This window comes from Carassius auratus, chromosome 17 (genome assembly GCF_003368295.1).
Source record: "Carassius auratus strain Wakin chromosome 17, ASM336829v1, whole genome shotgun sequence".
In the NCBI taxonomy this organism is placed as follows: Eukaryota; Metazoa; Chordata; class Actinopteri; order Cypriniformes; family Cyprinidae; genus Carassius; species Carassius auratus.
Window position 1 is genome coordinate 27,484,060 of NC_039259.1, and position 15,515 is coordinate 27,499,574.

At 33.8% G+C, this 15,515-nt stretch overlaps 1 pseudogene; it reads left to right on the plus strand.

The window, feature by feature from the left end:
* Positions 1–10,735, plus strand: part of LOC113116920 (1-phosphatidylinositol 4,5-bisphosphate phosphodiesterase beta-4-like) — a 41,967-nt pseudogene extending 31,232 nt beyond the window's left edge.
* The last annotated feature ends 4,780 nt before the right edge of the window (positions 10,736–15,515 follow it).

Genomic DNA, 15,515 nt, shown 5'->3' on the forward strand with positions numbered 1-15,515 from the left:
GGACGGAAAGATGGATAGATTGATAGAAAGATGGATTGATGGGATAGATGAATTATTGGATGGATGGACAGACGGACGGACGACAGATGGATGTATGGTTGGTTGAATAAGGAAATGGGTAGATGATGGGTGGATGGATGGATGGATGATAGAGGATATGCAGATAGATAATTTTATGCATTTGGAGGTTTAACGACATAATTTATATTTACAGTGCTGAACCTTGCACAATAAAAACTAATAAAGATCTAATTTATTGTGCTATTTAATTACCTGCACAAATATTTAGAAAAAAGAATTCAAATAATTTGAGGTATCTTCAGTGCAGAGCCCAGTCTTGTACAGAGTTCTCTCTCTGTGCCGTGATGGTGTGGTTTTCAGTCAGATATCGCCGATGTGCCGAATGACGGCTGGATGGGGAGCAGGAAGCGGAAGGCGATGCTGCAGCAGAAAGACTCTGAGAGACTGAGAGCAGCGCCGGGACAGAGCCCACTCATCTGCTGCAAAGAGGGTAAATATATGAGATTGAGATCAGCACGAGCAGAAACCCAGACCGTAAATGAGGAATTAAAATACACGAAGGAGTCAGTATACGTATAGAGTCATAAAATGACTGTAGAGTTGCTCAGTTCAGTGATGCAAAATCTTTGAGTCAGTTTATCAGTATGTATTGTAATAAATATTTGAGAAATGATTGCTGTATATGATTGAGATACTGATACTGTTTGAAAACATCACAACAACATAAAGTTAAAGAGCGTGAACTTTATCATTCAGCTGAACTGTGCTCGTATGTTTTAAACTCTTTGCTTTCTTTATATGTTCACTTCTCAACTAATATCAATGGTAAGAAACTATTTCAGATGTGGCTGAAACTACAACAACAGTGGTTACACACACATATATTGAATTGCTTGATGAAAATAATTGCTTGGGATAATTTAGTCAATGGATATTGGTAGAGATTGGTTCAGGGTGTAGACTGTGATGATTATGTTTTCTGTCTTTCACTACTGTTGCTTGTCAGATTGTGAGATGACACCAGTGGGATCGTGGGTAAAAGCTCAGACAGACTAAAGACTTTGACACTGACATCAAAAAGCAATCCAAGACTGTCCTACGGCGAAAAAGACATCTTTCACAATCCCTGAAATTCCCAAAGGCGAAATCGTGGCAAAAATCCTATATTATGCATCCGTCTCTTTCTAAGAGCACATGTCTGAATCAGCCAGCTTGATTTATTCACATATTAAGTATCCTATTTTGCTTTCTGAATCTGTAGATACATCAGTGCTCGCACCTCAGCTGACCATCGACGACCTACAGCAGACAAAGGTAACAAATTAACCAAGAAAAAAACATCTTATTTGCATGTGAAATATGAAATGTTTGTCTAACCTCTCCGCAGACTTACTTGAAGCTTGTCAAGAAGCAGCAGAAGGACATGTGTGCTTTGAAGAAAAAGCAGGCGAAGGTGATTGAAAGCTTTTGTTTGCTTGACTTCATTGAATTGATTATGAACACTGTGTGTGAGTCGCAGACACTGAAGCCTGTAGGGCTGGAAAACTGACGGCACGGATACAAAGACAAAGGAGAAAACAATCCTGCTTCTTATTTCAGGCCCATGTGGCACTGCAGAGCTCCCACTGCACTCAAGTGGACAGGACTGTTGCTCAACATGATAAAGAGAAACAAGCGCTGGAGAAGCAGCTCGAGAAAAGCATCAGGAAAGTGAGGTGAATATGATATAAGGTTTTCATTACACTCACATGCACTTTTCTCTTCATGCTTTTTGTAGCCATGTACAGTAGGGGACAGATAACTTTTCAGTGAGCTTTTTTAGGCCCCTATGATAGGCTTGGGTATCTTGGAATTGGTTCCATTTTTTAACTGCTTCCAAATTTACAAGAACTGGTTATTCGTTAAGACACGTACATTTCAATTACGCTATATGACTCCTGTTATTTGATTTAGGGATGCATGATATTATCGGCCCGATATCTGAAATGGCCGATAATGTTTTTATATGTACTGTATTAGCATAGGCCCAATATGAAAAATATTATGCCAATATGTCTGGCCGATAAGAGGAATACGTTAATTCACATGTGCACAGGGTGTGCTAGTGATCAGATCACGCCAGCAGTGTGGTTCATTCATAAAGCAAAGTTTTGTCTGAATGATGATTGGATCAACTGTTTTGGATCACCGTATTTAATCTGTGAAAGCACGTACAGAATGATGCGGAATGATGAATTACGTAGGGGGCAGTGCACTGTTAGTCTACTTCTAATAAAATGAAAGTAAAATACACAAATTTTATTTAGATGGTTTCTGATTAAATAAAGCAGAAATTGATGTCATAAAAGCATGAGTATGTTTTGATTTAAAGGTCAGAAGCTATAGCTTACATCAATAACAAAACATCACTAACATGTCACATGTAAATTATTATTTTTTTTTTAAACAAACTATGAACTCTAAAAGACATCTTTTGTTCTAGACCATCTACAAATGTTAAATCTTAAAATAAAATATTAAGGTTATTACATCTTTCTGAAGAAATATATGTGATGCATATGCAATTGATATACAGTTTATTTATTTATAGTATTTATGTGTAGTTATTTTCAAAGCTTCAATGTACTGTCATTATTTAATTCTAACAAATAAGTTTTTTTTAACAAACAAAATGTAAAAATTATTTGCTTAAAATTTCTACACAGGAGACACTTAGTGAGTTGAAAAATATCGGCATATCGAATATTAGCAAAAATCCAATATCGTACATCCCTGATTTGATTTTAAACGATTTAAGAGCAGGAAGGGAAATAACTTGCACACTGTTTGCGTGCAAGCACACATCTGAAGCACAAGCAAACATTATTTAGATTTGTTTTTGTCTATCTTATTGCAATCAAAACTAGTAATTGAAAAGAATTGTAATCGATAAAACTCAAATGATACCCAACCCTACTATGATATCTGCAATGCCACAAACGAAGAGAGAATTATGGAATTAAGTCATAAAAATGTTATTGACAGTATAATGAGTATTGACACAGAATTTCCAAAATTTTGGACAAATAAATCAAGAGAAGGTCAGTATACTTGAAACAAAACCGCAATATGGTCTAGTGTCTGTGAATACAAAAATACTATTGAAAAATGAAAATTGCATGTGATCTTAATCAGTTATTCATGCTTTTTGATTAATATAATTTAATTTAACCAATTAAAAAAACTGAATCCAGAAAAAAAAAAAAAAAACTGAAATTGGAAAAAAATTATTATTTTGGGGGAAAATAATTTCACGGGGCCATAATTTGTTTCAGGCTAAAATTTATACAGTGGCACCATTTTATTGTATTTTATTATTATTAATATACAAATTTTTACCTTAGGTGCATATATGAATTTGAATATTCTTTATTATTTTTTGAAACGGTTTTGATGATTTTTATTGGACGTACCACAGGTGGAGATCCATCACATTAACATATTATCATCTATTAACCACAAACAAACACAATACTGTCTTCATTGAGTAATTTTATTACTGTGCCATGTATACAGTTTGGCATAAGTGTGCAAATACTTATCAGGATATTTTTACATCTATTCATTTAACAGACTCTTTGATACAAAGTGTTTTACAAATGTGGAATACAACTAAATTATATTATGTTGTACAATCTTAATACAGTTGCATTCACAAGATATTTTACTTCTGTAATTTGGAGTCAAACTGGATGAAAAAAAAATTGTAAATAAATGTCATGTTATTCATTAGGAGTTATATATTAATAAAATCTTACAGTGAGATTATTTGTATGTAATTTGGCATATATCTGAGTGAAAAAAATACAATTAAATAAATAAACACCCTTTATGCTTACATTATTTTTATGCAATAAAATAATAAAATAAATACATTTGATTTTATACATCAGGAGTTATTATATTTCAATTACAGATTACAGTTACATTATTTTAATGCAATTTTGCATATTCCTAAGTTAAACTAAACAAACACATAAGGAAACTTTAAGTGTTAATAAAAGATTAGTGACATTATTTCTATTTGTAATAATTCACAATGCTGAATTTTGCACTATATAAACCAATGTGATTTAAAAAGTAAATGAATGTCAAATTTGATTTCAGGTTCACTTTAAATGATTCAGGCCGTCTCTCAATTAATGAAGAGCTGCAAATAACATTAATTGTACTAAAATCGAAGAATGTTCTTTATAATGTACATAAAGAAATAAAGCATTGACTAGGTCAACTAAACCCATTACATGTGAATCAATGTAGATCCACATGCCAGAGCCTTGTGACTACCAAAAAATATTATAAATTAAGCATAAACTGTTTCTTTTGAGTGTAAAATAGGAAAAACTCTCATTATCTGTTCACCCTCAGTGACAATTACAGCCTTGAAATGAGCAGAGACATCGAAAAGCAGATCAAGACTTTAACGAGCAATCACAAATCAAAGGTACTGAGTTCTTGATTCACTTCAAGCTACTTGTTTTACTCCCGGAGGTTCTGAGTATTGAAACAGACGCACGGTCTTTTGTCGCTGTATGCAGGTGAAGGAGATGGTGGCCAGTCACGCGCTTGAATGGGCAGAAATGATCAAATGGCACTCGGCTGAAGAGCAGACTGTGAGAGAGCAGCATGTGATTCAACAGTGCGAGACGCTCCGGAAACTCCTGCTGATGGAGCATGAGAAGCAAACACAGCAGCTTTCGCTCCTGCATGAGAGGTGAGAGAAGAAAGGACTGAACGTTGAACTTGGACTGGATTTAGATGAAAGCTCGTAGAACGTCCTAGAAGGTTTGCAACCGAGTGTGTTCCTCTCTTCATCGCTGGGCTCAGGAAAGTGACCTGTCCATGTCTTTAAAACTTTGTACTTTAATGAATCGTGCGGTTTCTGTTGTGTTGGAGAATTTTGTGTCATGGGTCAGTGTAACGCATATCAAACTTGACAACACGTTTTCTATATATATAATTTTTTTTTTTTTGGGTTTAAAATTATACGAAATAAATTTTTGACTAAGCACATAACTATCTCCATACCTTAGCCCGATTCACAATGGTAAGCTTATACTAATGTTTTCTAGTTTGATTTGTATTGGTAGGAAAATGCGGGGAATTCAAGCATGCCACTTCAACATTATATCACATCCGCAATAGGTCTGGGAAAATAAATTGATGCATCGCGAATTAAGAAATGATCGCACATTGAGATTTTCCAAATGCATCGCGATTTTTCCGAATGCATCGCTATTCTTTCTCAAATCGATTCTGAGCTTAGTTTTGAACAGCAGATGGCGCTGCATGCTTTAGAAACAGCCATATTCTGCTTGTTTCCGAATCTTTATACACACTTGAACCTAAAACAATCATTCATAAAATTCGAAAAAGTTGAAGACAATTACAAGGGTGTTCGCAGTGGGCTGTTTACATTAATCTTGGGTCATAAAGGTATTCTGAGCCGAGGTGAAGTTACAGACTCAGTTGACTGCACAAGTGATCTTCTTTATGAGCATTTGAGTGTGCGGATAAAAACTAGCGTAGAGTGCCATCTGCTGTTGAAATCTAAGCTCACAATCGATTCTGGAGATAATCGTGGTAGATCTCAAAATCCATCCACGAATCATTCTGCATAGATTTATCGTCACACTCCTAGTCTGTAAACATAAAGGAAAAGTCCTGGCTACTGCAAGTGATGGATCATTTAAAGCCTTTTCTCACAGCAGATTGAATAATTTAACTTATTTTGATGGCGGATTGGAATCCAAAAAAGTTTGTGTTTATGAAACACAAGTGACTGAAATTAGATTATATTCCAGTGCTTCTGATTACAGTTAGCCTTCGTAGAATTACACAAGATTTGTATTTTAATGGTCTGACACAACTAGAGATTAGAATATAATTTAAATATATACACAGTATATACACAAAGTCACGCAATGCTGATGATAACATTCACAATTTGAGAACAAAGTATAACAATAATAGTAATTTGCACAGTTTGAGGTGATATGAGATAACCAATCGTTAGATTTAATCACCATTGTAGCGCGATTTATTGTAATGCTTTTTCCCTCTGCTGGTCAGAACAAAAGTGTCAGACTTGTTAATTACTTGGTCAGATGAAAATATCCAGTGAAAATTATTATTTTGGTCATACTTCCAAGATGATGACTGACAACCACATGTAAGTTACTCCTCAAAAAATTAGATTCATCCGTGCTGGAGTCGCTAGCAAAATGAATCCGCAAAAGACTGCAATTGCAGGTTTCAAACAGAGGTGGCGACAAAGAGGCAAAACTTAAAGAATGTAACTTTAAGCACAAAGCCCTGTATCTTCAAAAGTCACCTACTACAATATAATTTAACTAGGCATTACACACACACTTCTAAAGGATTGTGTCATGTCCATTTAAATGAAATCAGTGTCATTAATTTCCTTGCAAAAGCACGTCCTTTCAATGTAAATAGTGAGTGCTGGCTTCACAGAGGCATCTCTATGTGCCTGATAATTGAAATTAACGTCTGTGTACCTTTCCTTTTGATCATGTCAGCAGTGATTCATCACATAACGGATGTATACGGGCTCATTTCCAGATGTGTATTGAAGTACACATTAACATTTATATATTAAAACATTTGTAGTAGTTTGTATAGTTGCACAGTGTACACAGAGAATGCATATAAATACAGACCTACTTTATTGAAATTATGGAGCAAACCAGTGTTTATTATAAAAAAAGAAATTGAAGTATTTCCTCCTCTTACAGACAAAATAAAGACATGCGAACCAACCAAGCGAAGACCTCGATGGAGAGCAGCAAAGCCATCAGTCAAGACAAAAGCATAAAGAACAAGGCTGAGAGGGAACGGTAATAATAAAAGCTTGGCAGCAGTTCATTTTAAAGCTCGTACAGTCAAGGTTAATTTGGAGGTTTCACTTTCCTCAGTGCTTTGCTTGTATTTTGAGGCATAATTATTGAAATGTAATATCCAAACAGAACCGTCTTGTGCAATTTCATCCATATAATTTGTGTTTTTTAGGGCCAGGCACCATCTATCAGTGATCCATTTATCTCTTTTTCTCTGATTTTATGGCTGAACTCAATGCATTTGAATATCCAGCATTTACACTTTTGTTCACACCTTTTTCTATTTTTTTTTTTTAATTAGTTAATTCATTTTAATTAGATCATTTTTTAGACCCTGGTGAAGAAGTTATTTTTGATATACCAAACTGCGTGTCATTGCATTTGACCCTGAGCAATTAAAACCCATCTCTAAAATGATTGCATATTTTGATGTTAAGCATGTAAAGTAGGGGCACAATAAAAAGAGTGCACTTTGGTTAAAAAAAAACTTACAAAAATAATTACTTCAGATTTAACTTGTTCTTTTTGTCATCTCTAGTCTTTACACAGACCATTTTTCACAACTCTTTGATTTACATTTATTCATTTAGCAGACACTTTAATCCAAAGTGACTTACAATTAGGGAATACATCAAGCGATTCATCTTAAAGAGTCAAACAGACACAGAAAGGGCTCATAAAACCAGGTTTCAAGCATTGTTCAAACAAGTACAAGATATATTTTAACACAATAAATTGATGAGGACACCAAAGCAGAACTAAGGGTGGGTTTTGGAAACACTTTGGTATATTGTAATAAAACTTAGGAATGATCTTTGTCATTATTAATTTATGATGTCCACAAAATTTCAAGCCAGAGCCACCTACTGTTCAAAGCCTCAAAAAAAAAAGATTATTTTTCTCTCTATTTATGAATTGGAGTTTGTAGAAATCAAATTTCTATGTCAACCAGATGTTTTTACACTACATATACAAAAATAATCAATACATTTCCTATAAATTGCCTCATATTGTCCATCATCAGTCAAGCCTTCACAAACATAATTAGATTTTCAGAACTCTTTGATTTTAACGCAATACGATAAATTGATGAGAACGCCAAAGAGGAACCAATGTGTTTTGGGAACACTTTTGTATTTTGTAATGAAACTTGGGAATTATCATTGGCATCCCTCTCTTATGATATGCACAAAATTTCAAGCCAGCGCCACCTACAGATCAAAAATGATCATTACCTTGGATTTAACTCATAAGTCTTCTATTATTGGGTGTTTGTAGAGGACTGATTTTCTAGGTTAACCAAATCGTTTCCACTATTTTGAACCTCTTCATTGACCTTTGTTTTTTTTATTATTCCACTCATAAATTGCCTCATATCATCCATCATCTGACAAAAAAACCTCACAAACATAATTCAAATTGAACCCCACCAGTAAATGTATAACGCCAAAAAGGAACGAAGTGTGTGTTTAAGAAACACTTTGGTGTATTGCAATGAAACTTAACAGATTTCAATGTCATCATCACCTTAAGATGTGCACCAAATTTTAAGTCAGCGTCACCCACTAATCAAAAGTTATAAGGAATAATATAACTCCACAAATACTGTTTCTAACGGTTGTGTTTCTGCAGGAGAGTTCGAGAACTTAACAGCACAAACACAAGGAAGTTTCTTACAGAACGAAAGAGGGTAATGATTCTAATCTAGCTTTTTTATATATATATAATGCATGTTTCTAATTATGTAAATTAACATGGGCGTTGATTGACAGCTCGCCATGAAACAGTCCAAGGAAAGCGAGCAACACCAGGCAGCTCAGCGGGAACAACTGGAGAGGCTGGAGAAACACAATGAAGAGGTATTTCACCTTAATGTTCAGGTCCTTTCTGCTTTGAACTCTGTAACCTCTACATGATGAATGCAATTAAGGATGTATTTCTATAAAAGGGTATAGAAGATGTTCAGAAATGTGCTCTGGTCAGATGTTCAGAAAGCGCTGAAGTTAGTCAATGCTCATTTAGATTGACGTATAGCTAACATCAGGATGTAAACTTTGAAGGGATTTTACATATTTTAATCTACAATTTTTTTTATTTGATCAATCGCGATGAGAGAGAGGCACAAACCAGCATCATTAAATGTAACTGAATTCATCAGATCCACTGATAATGTTATTTCCTACCAAAATGATGTCACTTCCTGGAAGATGATGTCATTAAGGATTTTTTTTTATTTTTTTAAGAATAACATTGAAAAGCGATATTGAGGACACAGCGGGGTTATTAACTAAAACTAAGATACAATATTATATTATATATACTATATTATATTATATATACAATATTGTATTGTAAGATACAAATTAAAACGAATGGTTACTTAAACAATAAAATAAAGATTAACTGAAATTAAATATAACAAACACTGACTTATTTCAACTGCATTTCTCATTTTGAGTAAGGTTAACCTGAAGAATAACTAAAACTAAATTAATTAAAACTATGTGAACACAAAAACTGTATTTGAAAAAAAAAAAAATAATGAAAAAAAAAAGAACACAACAAAATTCTTAAACCTTTAACTAAAATTAAAGTTACAGCAGAAAATATAAAAAATACATCTAATTCAAAATATTTTCAAATAGTGTAATGTAATGGTATGTCAATGATACGAAAGTAACTTGATTATAATTTAAAATGGTATTGAATTTTTTAAAGAAAAAAAAAAACAACAACAAAGACCTAGAATATTTCTGAATGAATTACATACTAATAAAGTTCTGTTTTTTAAATATTGGATGATAATATTTTTTAAAGATATATGATGGTGTGGCATGAAAATCTAGTGCGCAGCAGAAACGACTCGTTTGATGATGCATGAACCTGTCATGTGGCTTTGATCATCACTCACCATGGATTTTATTTTGCTCTTTTATTCAGCTGTTGAACTCGTGCTATGCAAAATCACAATGCCAAGGTAGGACTTTCTTCTCACAAATCAATTTTACAACGCCTCCCCTTTCCCATGATTCTTTCATTCCTCCCCGTATGAAAGTCCAGTCCATCACGGCTGTGAATTATTGCTCCTCCTCCACAACTTCACAGACTACTGATCAGACAGACGCAGGGTCCTTCCTCACGGGGTCTCGGTTTATTTTGCCCGTCAGGAAGCTTGCAATCATCTGGAGATGTCAATGCGTGTACATACTATAAACAACTGTTTAAAAAATGGATTGAATACTGATTTTTTTGCTTCTTGTAGCACAGAAGTGAAACTTTTCTCCTCGGTTACTCACTGCCATGTCATTCCTAATCCTTTTGACTTTCTTTCTTTCTTCTGTGAGAATTATTTAAGAGTGTTCACTCTGTTCTGGCAGACTCTAAAAAATGGCAAAATAATCTATAATATTTCTCTGTTCAGGATTCACTGAAGTAAGTCTTAAAGGTTTGGCACAACATGAAAGAAGCACAAGCAGGACATTTTCTGATATCAGAATGACTGATAATGTGGCAGTAATTTCCAGAATGTACAGTACATGACATTTACCATATTATATTTTACACCAAATGTAAAGTAGTTACATATGGGGGGACAATGGAAAAAGCTTGAATATGTCTTATTATATTTGAACAACTTTTTGGTTGTTAAAAAAAGAATAAATAAACAAATGACAAACAACAGGGCAAAATTGTTTTTTTAAAGGTTTTCAGGTATAAAACACTACAGAGATTGAATAATCAAATGTCAAATAAAACACAGTATGGATGCCTTTCCTGTCCAGGAATAAAAAAATAAAGGTAATTTTTAATTTCACAATTCTGACTGTTTTTTTTTTTTTTTTTTTTTGGAATTCTGAGAAAATTCTGTGAATTGTAAGATACAAAAAAAGTGTGCGATATAAACAGAAGTAAAAAAAAAAAAAAAAAAAAAACGTGGAATTGCGATGAATAAATTCATAATTTAGACTTTCTCTCAATTCTGAGATTGCACTGTACAAAAAAAAATAAGGTAATTTAAGTGTTTTCTCTCCTTATTCCGACTTCTCAGAATTGCAAGCTTATAGCTCTCAGTGTTGTTCAGTTATTAAAATATATTTATTTACTTATTTATTTGTTATTGGCAGAAATGGGCTTTAACAACACTGCACCAGTACAAATTGTATAAATTAAATATACTGAGCTTCTAAAGTTGCTAAATCAGGAACAGTGAGTGATTTTCTCTTTTTTTTTCTGCTGTCACTTTAAGACCTAACTCACAGATACAATTCAGTGATAAACGTCTGACTTTCTAACCTTTTATATTTGTAAATTGGTTAATTATGGGTTGTGTTTATGGTATTGTGACCAGTTGCCAAGATGGTGATATTTTGCATGAAATTTTAATTGGGTATGTTGAATTTTGTTGCATTGCAATTTTAGAATGATGCAAATACAGTTTTTTTTTTTTTTTTCAGAATTTTTAGCTTGTATCTTACAGTTTAGTTTTTTCTTGTTTGTTTTTTTTTTTCTTTCTCAGAAATCTGAGTTTATAACTCACAATTTCTCAGAACTGTGAAGAAATGTCAGAATTATGAAATATAAACTCAAAATTGTACGGTTAAAAAGTTGCTATTAACTTTTTTTTTTTTTTTTTTATCCTGTGGCATAAACAAGCTTCCACAATCACTTTCGGTAACCAAAAACTGCAGAGACTGCACCAGAGTGTAAATGATGACAAAAACTGTAATATCTGCAATATGTTTCACATCTGAGCTGACGGCAGATATTCACAGCTCAAGACTGATGTTGTGAATCCTAACTGGTTTTGTCAGCTGGAGGATTGTTTCACTTGCTGTTCGTTAAATGCAGTGCATAAATTAGCTGATATTCCAGTCGTTTCATCTGCTTCAATCAGCAGAGGAAACACTGTGCATCACATCACATCTCCACTGACGCCTCTCACACAAAACACACAACGTGACTGACTTCCAAATGTAGTTTGTGAGCTTTCAATACCCTCCCTGCAGGAAAGTTCATTCTCATGTCGAGATGTTATTCAATAATAGGATTTATGAAATCCAGGATAGCATTAGCTCTGGAGGCCGGTGATGTGATTGTGTGCTAATGTGCTTCCCTGTCATTACAGGCCAGAGAGACGGCAGAGAAGAGCGAACAGAGCGCTGAAGCGGAGCGATCAAACCCACCGCTTGCAGACTTTCACGCGCACTAATGATCTGTACGTGCACTACACACATAGAACTTGTTTTTAATAAAATCAGCTTGGTATTTATTTGTTTTATGAATACTGAATGTTTTATAAATATGAGTGCACAGATATTCTGTGATTTGTCAGCAAAGAGAGAAACTGATTCTTATTTTATAAGCCCGGCTTCTTTCAAATCAACATGCACTATTTAATGTTTTTAAAGCGTGTGTCTAATCTCACTGTGAATGATTCATCAGTACATATTGTATAAAAAATAAATGTTTGATTTGTTTTTTTTTATATAATACCATTATATTTTTCCCATTAATCGATATTCTTTTATGAAACACCTGTATCTGAAAGTCTTTTGAAATAACACTGTTTTGAAGCTCATGCAAAATAGTATGTACGTGTTTTAAATTGATATAAAATCCATTTTACTGGCTTTATTTTCTTCCTCCGTTCAGAGCATAAACATTGTGGAAACGCTTGGGATGTTTGTTATTTTTGGATGAAATCCATCTGCTCTATGACTATGTAAATGAAAGGACTGTTCAGGGTTCATTACAGATGAACCACAGAAACAAAAAGCACTGCTTCACTTCAGAAAGACAGAGAAAACTTGCACAGACAAGGTTAGTGCACAATTTTATCACACAAGTCTTGTCTTAAAGGAATCGTTCACCCATAAATAAAATGTTGGTGGAAATGTATTTACCCTCAGACCATCCAAGATTAGGATGAGTTTGTTTCTTCATCAGATTCTGAGAAATGTAGCATTGCATCAGTGTCTCGTCAACGGATGCTCTGCAGTGAATGGGTGCCGTCAGAACGAGAGTCCAAACAGCTAATGCGAGCACAGATTTTCAGTTTTGGGTGAACTTTTCCTTGATATAATGTATTCTTCTGTTTATATTTGTCTAAGTGCATTACTGCGATCATGATTTCGGTTTGTTTCTCAGAAACACATTTCTTTGAAATGATTATCTGTGGGAATCAACAACATGTCAGAGATGCTGTTCATAACATTAAACCCAGAACATTATGTTTTAATATTACCGTGCAACACATTCCTGACTCATTTTCACACTAGCAGATTTGATTCAAAAACACAAGCTGTTGGTAATTGTGACCCATATCATCGTTGTTTGTTTCTATCCTTAGTATTCCACATTCTGAATTAAATTACTATTGCAGGAAATAAACAGTTAAGAGCATCGGTGGCACCGAGCGATAATATGTTTCATTCTCAACTGCTCTGACTACAACAATGTCCATCTAATCATGATCGGGGCTATTGCTTCTTTAAAAGCGTCTGATTGCGGGTGGTTTCATCATTCACCCGGGTTCAAATGTCTGCCGACCTCTTCTCATAAAACACACTGAGCCAAGTGATCCGAATGAAACAATGAAACATCTCTCCTCAAAGGAAATCACACTTGAGCTGTGATGAACAGTAAGAGTTTCGTCAATCTGACACTCGAACCAGCTTTCTGTCTGCTTCACATTGAGAACCCGACTCACAAAAGTTTGCAAACGTTGCCATTAAGTTCTGAAAATGTTACGGAATGTTCAAAGCTATGGGAATTATGGGAATGTTACTTTTAAATCTTCTCTGAACGTTCTGCAACAATTACCGTATTTTTCGGACAATAAGTCGCATTGTTCCAAAAATACATAATGATGAGGAAAAAAACATATATAAGTCGCACTGGACTATAAGCCCTCTGGCGGCTGGAGACGGTAATGTTTTCTCTTGGTTCATTTCTCTTGGTCCATGTCAAGTTTAATTTTTGGTAAATAAGTCGCACCTGACTATAAGTCACAGGACCAGCCAAACTATGAAAAAAAAGTGTGACTTATAGTCCGGAAAATACGGTAGTAACATTTAAAAAATGTTAGCTGAACATCCAACTTGAAAAACATTCCAGGAATACTTTATAAATAATGTTTTCGTGCTAATGTTTTCAGAACATTGTTCATTTTGAGCAAGGTTCTATTAACATTCTTTGGGAGAACTTGTTTATATATATATATAAAAGCATTAAATTGAAATGTTTATATGATGTTAAAATGTCCAGTTTCCTTGTTGCGATTAGAACATACTTTAAAGGCTACAATAACCTTAGTTCAACATTCCCCTGATCCCTTTTGTTTTCAAAACGTATCTTTCTTTTATGCATAATATTCTAAAAACATTAACACTTTTTGTCAATGTTCTGTAGTACAACATTCTGCTTACCTCATGAAATTAAATGTCGTTATTAGAATTTTATTTAAATGTTACAATAATGTTAGTACAAATTCGGCAAACCTTACTCAAAATAACTTCTCTGAATGTTTATTCGCAATATTCTAAAACCGTTATTAGAATGTTATTCAAAGGTTACAATAGCAAAAACATTCAGCGAGAATGAATAAAATCATAAGTATGTTCTCAAAATGTTATTCTGAGAACGTTTTCTTTCAAAATTATGGATTCATTCATCAAGCACAAATCGTATGATAACATTATAAAAACATTTAGCAAAAAATAACATCATATGGATGTTCTGAGAATGAGGTTCTAAGAACATTTGATCTAAATGTAAACATTAATCAAGTAAAAGTAAAGTCATTAGAAGTTTACGATGAAGAACGTTGTTCTAGGTTTTCTACTAGAATGTATATAATTTCGTAAGAATATAAAAAAAAACATTTTTAAGAACGTTTCGTTACATTTACATAACCTTTAAAAAACGTTGTGTGAACATTGCATGTCAGCTGGGAAAAGTGACAGTGCAATGCTTTGTTTTGCTCTAATTTTTTATAAAGATGATCAAGTTTTTTTCACTCTCAATCTCAATTAGCGCCGGTCGTTTTTGGATGCTATAACAAACGCAGGCTTCTGCTTGAGCAGTCAACATGCTGTAATATACACTTACTGGCTCATGTTGTGTTTCAGTCTCTGAATTAGTCGTGAAGCAGATTATGAGTTAATTGAGTGAAAATGCAATGAGTGTTTATGATATCTTAGGGTTTGAACAGCTGCTTTTATGATTCAAATGTGTGTTTCCCCTCCCAATGAAATGAGCATGAACACACACGGCTGAAGGAATAACAGCTGTTTGATGCTGGAAGCAATATTCCTGATCTTTTTATGTATTTGCATGTGTTGTTGTAATTACATCCAACTAAAACCATATTTTCGGTTTGATATGTGTACACTGGACTGATCAAATGACTTACAAAATGTTAAAGGAATAGTATGAATGTTAAAAATGTACAACTGAACCTGAAAATATTCATAAAATATTGGTGAAAACATTTTAATCATGACAAAAAAAAAGAACATTTGAACATTCTTAAGAGTATTAGAAATAAAAGTTCAAAGTGTTGTATGTGAACTTTGTAAGAAATGTATTTGTAACATT